General features: G+C 41.1%; 1 long non-coding RNA gene across 2 annotated transcripts; it reads right to left on the reverse strand.

The window, feature by feature from the left end:
- Positions 1–210: 210 nt before the first annotated feature.
- LOC142600479 (uncharacterized) lies at positions 211–11,078 on the reverse strand. Of its 2 annotated transcripts, none has more exons than XR_012833983.1 (3): positions 10,990–11,078; positions 1,093–1,271; positions 211–336 (listed from the first exon to the last, which is right to left on the reverse strand). It is a non-coding gene; the product is annotated as an uncharacterized LOC142600479 (long non-coding RNA). The 2 variants fall into 2 exon arrangements; XR_012833984.1 differs by lacking the exon at positions 10,990–11,078 and adding an exon at positions 9,889–10,011.
- Between the last annotated feature and the right edge of the window lie 401 nt (positions 11,079–11,479).

Consider the following 11,479-nt stretch of genomic DNA (forward strand, 5'->3'; position numbering starts at 1 on the left):
AGTCATGGGGTTGGGATTTTTTTTTCTCCCACACTTAATTTCTGTTTAGGAACAAAAGATTTTTGTGTTTGCAAGAAAGAGGAGATGAGTGATTTTAGATTTGCATTTTCTCTTCACTAGAGCCTGGCATTTTATTGAAAAATTAAAAAAAAAAAAAAGGTTTCCGTCTTACAAATGAAAGCATCTGTTTAAGTAAAAAAACACTTGAGAAAGAAATCATAAAAAATTATTATTATTATTTTTCCAAAGCAGGACTGAAATATCCTGAGGTCAGTAGAAAATGGCTAGCACTCATTTAAAGGTGTCCCTTTCATTTTTCTGAAGCCTTCATTTAAGCTGTGGGTAAAAAAAACACATTAAATGATTTGTCCTCGTTTCACACAAAATATCTTGACTCTCAAAAAACTGCAGAAGTCTTTTAAATATATCCATTTTCATGAAGGCTCTTTATCAAAGTTTCTTCACCATATGCAAAGCCACAGTCATTATCATAATTTTTTATTACACTGGTACTAAGAGACAGTAGCCAAAACCAACTTCCCTGTGCCAGACACGTGGCATCGGAGCAGGCTGAGGGGACTTGATGTGATTGCTCCTGTATGCCAAGAGACAGCCAAGACTGTGCTGGGATCAAACTTCTTCCATTTCTTGTGACGCCTCATCTTTATGGGGCAAGTGAGAGACAGAGACTAAGAAAGGCAGAGCCTGACTCTGTGGTCTAGCTAACAGTAGAGCCTCTGGTTTGGGGGGATACCTGGTTTCTGGTCCCAGATGAAGAATTTGCTTGTGCATTTTTGCATTGGAGCCACTGAAAAAAGGACCAAACAGCTGAGGAGCGCACAGCAAGGCTTAGGGTCCCACTCACCCACTTCTACTCCACTGCAGAGACCCAAGAAAAATGAGATTTGTTTCGTGGGAAAAAAAAATACCTTTTTTTCTCAATAACCCAGTATTTCCTTAAAATTCATTTTCAGTAAGCTGTACCGATTTCACATTGTATCTGATATTGCAGCCTTTCCCTTTTTCTTGTTGAGAAAATAGTATTTGAAAAGATCCTATGATCATTTTGGAAAAGTGTATGTAATACTTTACCTTTCAGCTGAAGCCCAGCCAAGGACAGCTAGAGAAGGTCCTCTGTCCTGCTGCTCCTCAAAAAGCCCGAGTGAACCAGAAGATGTGTTGAAGTTCTGTGCGATAGCCGTGCTTGGTGATGGCTAAGGGTTAGCCCACGTCCAAGGCCGGTGCCAACCAGCGGTGCGGGTTCATCCAGCCTATTTTAGGAACAAATGTTTATCTCTCTAGACCTCAGGGCCAGGGAACAAATCCTGATCTATTTTGTTTACTAGTAAAATGTAGCTAGGGAGATCATTGTCCTAAGACAATCTAGTCAACCTCAGCATACTTTATTATTCATTATTATAATTACCTGCCACTTGCCTTAATAGAAGACCAACTTTGAGAGGATTTTTTTTCAATAACAAAGTACATGCAATTTGACCCAACAGGAACATTAACATGGGGGCTCCCTCACAAGCTGCTTTTGTTTTACAGAGCACGCGGCCAGTGCAGCTCCGGTGTTGCTTTCTCCACTGTTTATTTCTCCCTCAGTTCAATCTCGTCCTCTACATTTTCCAGTTGTCATACTGAAGTATTTTGGCAGAATTCACAAGCCTATCAAGGTTTGGCCTGGCTCATGTCACTTTACCACACTTACACGCCTGTATACGCTCTAGCATTACAATAACAGAAACTTAACACACTGTAAATAAACCCTATTGTTTTTACCAACGTGCAAGCCTATTATCATTAGCCTTAACTTCACAGACGGTGTACATGTTCTGCCTTATACAGCATGATTTTTCCATTCTCCCGCTGATTTATCTCAATATTTTATTTTAAACTCTTTGTAGCTGTATATAGGCCAAACTCGGATACCTCAGCTGCTCAAGCAGAAACAATCTACTCAGTCCCAACTCTGAGCCCAGTCAGTCAAACTGTGCGAGAAACGGAAAATGAAAGTGGTCATATATTTTTTCAGTGCGAGCCCCAGACGGAAAGGAGCCCAATTTTCCCTTGCCAGGCTGCTGCTCAGGGGGCACGTTCCCGTGCTAAGCCCAGGCGGGGAGGTATGCGCAGCCGTGCGGGGAGCTGGTGCCTGACCCGGCATCGCCAACGGGCAGATTCAAGGATCCTGCTGGTAGAAAGGGACCACGTGGATGGCCCGGTCTGTTCTCCCACCCTTGGCTAGAGAGCAGATCAGGTGAAAGACTGAATTAGGCAGCATCACTTGTCCAAATGGCTGATTTCATTAACTGCCACAATCCCGTGCTTTCTGTTTCTTATGGTGTCACACCTTTGCTTTAGCTTTGCAGCACGCTATGCTGTAATCTATCAATTAGACCTCTATTTCTCAAGAATCTTCTTCCCATTTTGGTATTTTGGATTAAATAGTTTCTTTTAGTTTCTTTCTATTTTCTTGTACAAAGGCAACTTTGTTTTCACTTTTTGGTATTCCTTGCTTTGGTTTCTAAGAGTTGAATTACCTCTTGTACATCCAACATCACACATGGGCATGATGTTCAACTGATACTTTTTTTTAAGACCTTCTCAGAGGCATTGTTTTCAGAGATATTAATTAATTTCAAATTTGATAATTCATAAACAATGCTAGCAATGATCAGGTGCGTTTATTTTCTGGACTGAACTGAAGTAGCGATGAACTAGAATTTTCATAGTGTCTGGTTTTTTGTTACCACCATGATATAAAATAATGTTAAAAAAGGTTCATTTTGCAAAGTGCCAAGTGCTCCAATATCTTTGCGCATGAATATCCAGAAAAGGAGAAGAAATAATACTGTCATTTAAATAACTTCCAGTTAGGAGTTTAGCACCTTGGGGGGAAAAAAAAAAAAAAAAAAGAAAGAAAGAAAGAAAAAGACGCTTTCTTTTGAATTCTTTCCTGCCAAGCATGACTAAAACAACAGGTCTCCATTCAGACTCTGGCTCATGGGTATTCATTAAAACAAATAAACAATGAAATGGTAAAGAAAGCATTACACAGCTTAAAGCCTAGTCTAGTATCAGATGAATAATAAATACATTAGTGTTGGCTGAGCAATGGCGAAATACATTTCTACATACCAGGATATAACGAGCTCACTCAAGGAGCCTTGTGTATGCAAAGAGATTTTGAAGAAACATATCAAAATATAATTGAGAATTTGTTATTGCTAATCCTAAAGCTTTGAATTTCCATCCCCTAGCTTTCTTTTTCCTCTGGATTGTCCCAGCATACCCCATGTTGCAGTAAATACATATAAGAGAGCCCAATACAGGCAAAAGAGGGAAATACAAAAAATAGTGCCTGGAGAGAGGTGCTAGAGCCAGCTACAACAATTGCCCAGTTGCCCTGCTAGGACATGATGTGTTTAGGAGTGGTGAGATATTTTAGTAACAATTATTCTTTTTTTTTCTTTTTTTTTGTTTTTAAGCATTTTAAATGCTAAACCCTAGCCAACATATTTTAAACCTTACGGATGCCAAGTGACAAAATGTCTTCAGTCTTTTAGCACACATTCTTAGTAATCATAACAACATTTCCGTATTATTATAGGCACTATTGGCAGTGTGTTCAATTGTGCATGGAATAAATAGCTCACATTAGCAGTTTGCCTTAAAATTCATGTGATGGTAGCAGCCAGCTTAATTAAGTGCATCTTTCTGGGAAATCAGTAATAATAGTAATGAATGAACCTGCTGCTGACCTGCAGCAGCGAGAAGCTGTTGAGAACATTTCTGAGTTTGAAACCAGGGAACACCTACAGCTGCCGGGATTGTAACTACTCCCTGACACTGCCATTGGGAAAGGCAGACAATACCACCAATATTCATCTTAGTTTGATAATTGTCCCTTTCTTCCTTACTGGCCACTATACATAATGTTTGGGTTGGGGTTTTTTTCCTGCAGGAGGAAGCCTCGGCCAATTTGTATCATCTCCCATGATCTTCCACTGTTTTCCACTGTTGGGATTTTCAGCACAGCGTTTCAAACAGATGAGGGGCAACCATGTGATTAGATGTCATCCACAAAAAACTATTTAAGAATAGTTTAGATATTACAGCCAGTTAACCAGAAGCAAGAAGCTTCCATTTGGTTTCACAAAACTTAATGTGTCTATTCAGATGATACCAACCTAAAACATATCTAGGGCCAGGGAGAGCAAATACCTTCTGCAAGAGAAGTATCTCCAGTTTTACAAAAATTACTTTTCAATTAAAAAACAAAACAAAGAAGCTTTTCATTGGAAAATTCCCAACTAGCTCTAGCATTGACAGATTGTGACTTCTGAGAAAAAGCCAAAAACAAACACAAAGACATAGGGCCTGGAAAACTTGCCTTGCAAGGAAAAGATTGAAAAAGCTGAGGGCAAACATTTGACAAAGATGGAAAGACAAATAGATGTTTAAACATATTTGAACTGCATAAACATAAAGAATGGAGAAAATTTCTGTAGTTAGACACATGCTGTCATAGAATAGATTAAGGAGACTTACAGTCATAGGGTAGCCTCACAGGAGAGCAAGTCAGACGCACAGAGTAGATTTTTATGGGTGACATCTATTTTACTAATAGTAGTAGAAAAATGGAAAAGATTAAAAGTGCATTACCTTAATGTTTGGGATTTAGAGAAGGAAGCAGAAAACAAACTAAACAAATGGAAGTAGTAAAGAATATAGCTGATATTGTATAGGAAAAACTACAGAATATCCTGTGTCCACATTGGCAAGGACATGTGCTGAACAACCCAACAGGGCATCTTCTGATTCTTCATTTCTAGAACTGCCCAGAAATCAGAGCATAAAGAACCTGAACACCATGCATGGGTCACCATAGACACAGAGAAGGCATTGTTGGCAGGCAGTGAGTTATCATTGGAGATAATTATTTAAATAAACCCCATTGCATTCTTCAAATAAAGTTCTAGGAAAAGACATAGGCAACAGCTAAAACAAGAAACAGTAACCAAGAAAAGGAATGGGGTAGAATAAAGTGTTTCATGCCATGCTCCTTCAGTAGCTTGAACTCTTGCAAAGGGCTCAGTCAGAAACAAAATATACAGCAAAGAAGAGAGACATGGAGGAAAACCTTTCTTTTCCCCTCTTTTTCTCCTCATGGATTAGCATGAGTGTTGCATCTCACCTAAGCCAAGCAAAGGAAGAACGGACAGACAAAAAGTATCTTGCACCCAAAGTCTCTGAGATGATGGCTGGTTATGGAAGACATCATCAGTAATAAGGAATAATCAGCAATAACTTCTATTTCCAAGGGAAAAAAGAATTTTACATTTAGCAGTATTAAGGATATAATTAAGAATCCCAACCATCAGAAGTAATATTTCAGAGGAGGTGCTCTGTGCACTACTTTCCTGAATTCAGATACCATTTTTCTTCATCACAGGGTCAAAAGTTTAGCAAAGCTGGCTGTTCGAAGCTTGCCTGAAATCTTAAGTGGAAAAATTCTAGAAACCACAAATAATAATGACCCATAAAGTGCAGGACTGATACCACTATGGGTCTTTGCCCCAGATGGCCAGCAGCCAAATTTTGACTGAATCAAGACAAAGTCACCGGCTAAAGGAAAGTCTTTTAAAATGTACATAAAACCATAAAGGATCCTGAAGGCTCAAAGTCTCAAAATCAGGAACCCGAAGTTAGAATATTTCCAGTAGCCCAGAGAGAACATCCCTGGGATTTTCTTCAAAATGCTTGGAGCCTATAGCCCAGCAAACAAGTGAGGAATCCAACAAGAGGTGAGGGACAAAATGGAGCAAAAGATACTGAGGTTCAGCTGAGTCTTCTGTAGGGTTGCTGAGCTACGTTGGGTGCTTGACTGCTGGTCTGATACAGTAGCAAGCTTCTCCATAACTGTGCCATGGAGATAAAACAGAAAAATAAATATTTCCATGCACTTATCATGTTAGCTTTGCTTCAGATTAGGTCTCTGAGTGTTATTGTTACAGGGCCAGACCACAATACTCACACAATCTATACATAATCTGGCTGCCCAGAATTAAGAAAAAACAGCTCTGGATTTCATTTTTGTCAGTCTTGAGAGAACTTCAAAAGTTTAAAAAGCAAAATAAAACTAACTAAACCCTCTTCACCTCCATACCCACCCCAAGGAGCTGTGGAAAGCAGGGGATTCTTGGGGAATTACACCAATAATCTGCTCTGCTCTGTTTCAGGGGTCCTTATCCAAGCCCTGGGGCCAGCAGCACAAGCAGTGCCTTGTTCTCAGCAGCAGTGCCTGAATTCTCCTGCCATGTGGTGACACTGGTTCAGGGGAAAAGAAAGGGGAGGGGGAAGGGGAGAAGCCCTGCCGTTTCCATCAGTCAGGCAGACAGCAAATTGAGGAAGGAGCAGAAGTTGTTTAGGACTGTCTAGCAAGTGACAACTGTTTGATTGGCAGAAAGCCACGATGAGCATGCTGTGCCTTTAAAATAGGTGTCTATCTGCAGCCCGGAATATATTCAAATCAGGTTGCATAAAAAGCTGTTCCAGCTACTTACAAGCTACTTGGAGTAATTAAAAACAGAGAGCTGCCTTTGTCTCTCAGAACCTGCACAGAATGAAAAACAAGCAGAACAAAACAAAAAAAGCAATTCCCAAGGTCAGTTCTAAGGTATTATCATCCTTTCCTGTATATTAAATTTACGTTTACATACACAGGGCTGTGCGAAGTCACTTCTCTGCAACTCTTGATGAGATACGCTGCAGGAGGTGAGGGTCCTTCCAAATATAGGCGTACGTAGTCTACGTAATTTGGATTATAAAATACATGCAGGGACAGATTAGCCAAGCTGCAAGCAGGCAGGGTCAGGAGTGGGCAGGCAAACTATTATGCTCTAGCCTCCTGCTCCTCTTGCCTTTTCCTTCATATTTGGCTGCGTTGGCCAAAAATATCATACACCCAGAGATCCAGTTTCTGAGTGCTCCCGGGGCACTTTAGCAGTGTGGGGCCCAAATACACAGGCACGAGGAACTGACAATAACTGGATGCTGCCTGCTACACACCATCGTATTACAATTTGCCCTGGGAACCTCTGAACGTAGCCAAGGCACGGAGGTTGCCTCAACCTACCCCAGTGCTCTGCAAAGGTGTGCACCTGCGGAAGACCATATATGAATTTTATGAAGCGTTTTCCATCCCAGTCTGCTCTGCTTGCAAATGTGCATCTTATTTTTATGTCAAGAGGGCAAAAGAGCAGCATTCTTTCCACAGAGGCAACACTCACCCTCGATGTCTAAACAGCGAGGCTCTCAGCTGGCTCCCATTGCTGTGCTTTACTTCCAGACCACACCAAAAAGAACGGGAGAGAGGCTAAATGTATAGTTAGGTGATGGGATATTAACTTTGACACAATTTGGAAACATGGAAAGAACTACAGTACAATACATCAAAGAATATTGATATACACAATATACAATATATCAATACTATATATACATATGTCAGTACAATATATTGAATAATACTAATATAATGCTTATAGCAAGAACTCCACTAGCTTCTTCAGTGAAGTTAGCACACTAGGACTTTTCCACTGTCAGTGAATACATGCATAGAAAGTGCTACAGTCTATTCAATAGTAAATGAACCTCGTACCTTTGACAGAGAACACTGTATGATATGCATTTGGTGATTTCTTCAGGGTGCTCAGTGTTGCAGGGGTTACCAAGCCCAGCAGCCTGATTCAGGCAAGGCTGCCACAGCTACATGCCCCCAGGTCCAGCCAGCAGCAAGGCTGGGCACGTATTCCCAACAGGTGCACTGGCAAATACCTGTATACAATACATACCCGCACGTGGCCGGCCACGCACACCAGCACAGACACACTCCGCACTCACACAAGCACACGCAGCACCAACAGCCCCTTCCTGTTCCCCTCTGGCTGGCTGGGCTATTCCCATATCCCTCCTTTCTTGATCCCTCCCTTTCCCCACCTTTGGGACATCCCCTAAAAAGCCCGCACACTTTCTCTCATGTAATCCCAAAAGGCTCTTCCCTGCATCCCGTAGTGAGTCCCATTCCCCTAGAGCAGCCTGTGGGGTGCTCCAGAGAGCCTGTCCATGTACTCATCTTCACCACGGGGCTGAAGGCTCTCCTGGGACGGCCGTAGGAGCGGCCGGGGCGGGGGCTTATCCAGGTTCCCCAGCCTGCCCTGGTGCCTCTGCGGCTGGAGGCAACACTTTCATCACACAAACTACCACTCCTGTTCCAACTGGAGCATCCTTTGTCATCAGTCCACACAAAACAATTAAACCAAACCCAGGCCATCTCTGATTTCTTCCTGGAAACACTAGTAAATACCTTTAATAGATACAATTAAACCAAGACAGACAACTGATTTATCATTTTTCAATTCCATCTATTAATAAACAGCAGAGGGCTAACCTAATACTCAGGTAAGGTGGCTATCTGTTCTTTGCAACTTTAGTTAAAATTCCTCCTAGCAAAATAGTCTGAACTGGAAAATGGGCTTAATCAAAATGGAAACTTTCTGTAATTAAGATGAAAAAGTTCTCTCTTGCTTTCATAATTCTCTCCCCTTGTGTTTCTCACTCCTCTGTTTGTCCAGGCAGAAGGCCTTCAATTCATTGACTTTTCAACCTTTCTTCCAATGTATTAGAAAAATACCTCCTCTCTTTCCATGATTTTATTCCAGGGAGTATTTTATTCTATAAAATTTCAGTTTGTTTTATTCTATAAAATAACACTATCTTATTCTAATGGAGTAAAATACAGTAGTTTTACCCACTGAAAGCTTTTTTTTTTCAAAACTTGGGCATTTTTTATTAAATATTTTTCCCCTAGCATGTCATATACTTTTAAAATTTTCATTTTTTACTGAAGTGTTTGCAAACACATACACCATTTCCAAGTGGCTCTATTTGTTTGCAACATATTCAAATATGATCAAAGCAATCTAAAAATTTCAAGGTAGTTTTCATTCCAAATACTTTTTAAAGGATGTTGGAAATTTCATAATAGAAATACAATTTTAAATTTGATTAGAAAAATACCCTCTCAAATGCACAGCATTTTACTAATATTCTACTAGATTGTTCATTGTATATCCACAAATAGTGTCATTTATTTTGAATGGCTTTATAACTTGTCAACAGCCAGCAAAATTACCTTTATCTGGTGACAAAGGCCGCTCATTTTATTAAATATGTTTTCAGAGCATGTCTAAGCCATTTATGAAAAAGGACAATTTTTATAATACAGTATACAGTCTATGTTTGAAATAATCTGTAATGCTTGATAATATAACTGTCATGTCCTGTAAATGCATTGCAGATGACTTGCAAGACATTTAAGTCACCGTACAATACTGACAGCATAGTTTTAAACATGTCATTGACTCCTCATAACTTTTATACAAAATCCATAAGATTTCTTACCACCAAGGAAATAGGAACTAAACACTTACAGTGTCACAAGGTGTATATGGGAAGGAAACAGAGACTAGAAGAGGCCAGGCAGGCTAAACAGCATATAATCTGAAATACTCGGACGATCATTATTGCTGAAAAGAAACATCTTATCTTCTATAGTCATTCAGCTTATGTGGCCATCTCACAAGGGTTGTGCTGTAAGGTATACATACCATGAGGTTACACAAACCTCATTTCACTTGCACAATGAGAAGCACTGCGTACATCGCTGCAAGGATAGCAAGAAATAATTCAGAGCCCCTGGAGAAATTAAAAAATGCACACTGGAAAATGATCAGCTAATCTCTTAGAAGAGAAATAATCCAAAATATAAAAACACAGAGCAGAAGCATGGAAAAGAGCAAATGGAGCATGAATTTACAGTACCCCAAACTCAGAGGAGAGGCCAGCGCAGTTTAGATCTCCAGATACTGGACATCACGTCATGATCTTGATGAAGATCAATCTGCTGCAATATGCTGAGTGTGAAGCAATTCTCTAACAGAAATATATCAACTGACATATTGGAAAGAATTCTGATAAAGGCAAGAAAAAAATGCAAGTAATTTTATCCACCAATCCAAACTCATCTGTTCTCTCTATCCTGATGACCTATGGACCTCTCTCTCTGCTCCAGACTTGTCTCCCCCTTTACAGGCTAAAATCTGGGCCTGTCTCTCTGACACCTCCTCATGGGTGTTTAGCTGTCAGCTGAAGTTCAGGGTGGTTACAGAAGAGCTGCAATTCCTCCTCCCCCACTCGGTTTCTCAATCTCTGTAGACAACGCCATTATTCTGCTTGTCACTCAGGCTTGCAGCACGGGTATCGTCTTCGGAGAGCAGTCCAAGTTGGCAGTTTCCGTCATTTTAAGCCAGCCTAAGCGTGAGCTGCCACAAAAAGCGTAACTCAATTTTCCTGGGTGAGGTTTCAGATGGAGCAGCTCCCCATCCCTGCTGGCAGCATGGCTCCATAAAAATTAATGAAATTGGGAGGAACATGCAGTGGGGCGTCCCTTTTGACGACAGCCTGTTCAGCCTCACAGTGATTATTACAGTCTGAGTCCCAGTGCTAACATCTGGATTTTTTTCTCCTCCCGTGCAGCTGCAGAGTTGAAACTCCCCTCACGCCACGTCTAGCTCCTGCGGTCTCCTTGAAAAACGCCTGACCTTGAACAATGTAATCTGCCACGGCTGAGCTCGCTCCAGAATGCTACTGCAAACACAACTCTCTGAAGCTGCTTTGACCACAGCTATCCATCCTTTAAACCCTTCACGAGCTCCCTTCCTCTGTCATATCCAACATGGATTGCTTATTTGCACTTTCAGATGGTCCTGACTTTACAACCATCCTGCCAATCATGTCAGCCACTCTTCAAACATCCACTCTTCAGCTGGCTTAAACTTAACGTAACAATCAAAGCAAAAAGCTGCAGCTGCTTTTAACTGGAGTCTAGTCCCTGGCCTCTGGATTGATCCCATTATTCCCCACCTGAAAGTGTTGATGGAAAACGTACCCAGGAGTGTCTCCTGCTCCCTGCTTTGTTCATCTGAAGCTCCAGCAGGTAAAACGACTTCAGCCACAGCGCTTGTCCCTGCTTGCAAAGGACACTCCTTTCCCCTCAACACAAGCCTAACACATGCACAGACTGCGAGTTAAACCGCATGCCAGTCAATCTCATACCAATTGAAACCATTTCTCAACAGTGCCGCAGACTTGTCTTTTCTAAGAGCTTGCTGTTTTAAAGTTCTCTGTATGGATTTATCTAGAGCCAGTCTGTTCGGTGTTTAAATGCACACCACTCAGACTCATAAGCAACTTACAGCAGAGGGAAGCAGCTCATGGTTAATGCAATAGGATCACCAGCTGTCACACCTTTAACGTGCAATAAGATAAAAGCTTTGGACCCAGACTTAACGGTGCTGAACATCAGAGCTCAGACTCAGTAAGTGAAAGGCATAGCTACTTTTCCTTGCATTCC

The sequence above is a fragment of the Balearica regulorum genome, chromosome 2 (assembly GCF_011004875.1).
Source record: "Balearica regulorum gibbericeps isolate bBalReg1 chromosome 2, bBalReg1.pri, whole genome shotgun sequence".
In the NCBI taxonomy this organism is placed as follows: Eukaryota; Metazoa; Chordata; class Aves; order Gruiformes; family Gruidae; genus Balearica; species Balearica regulorum.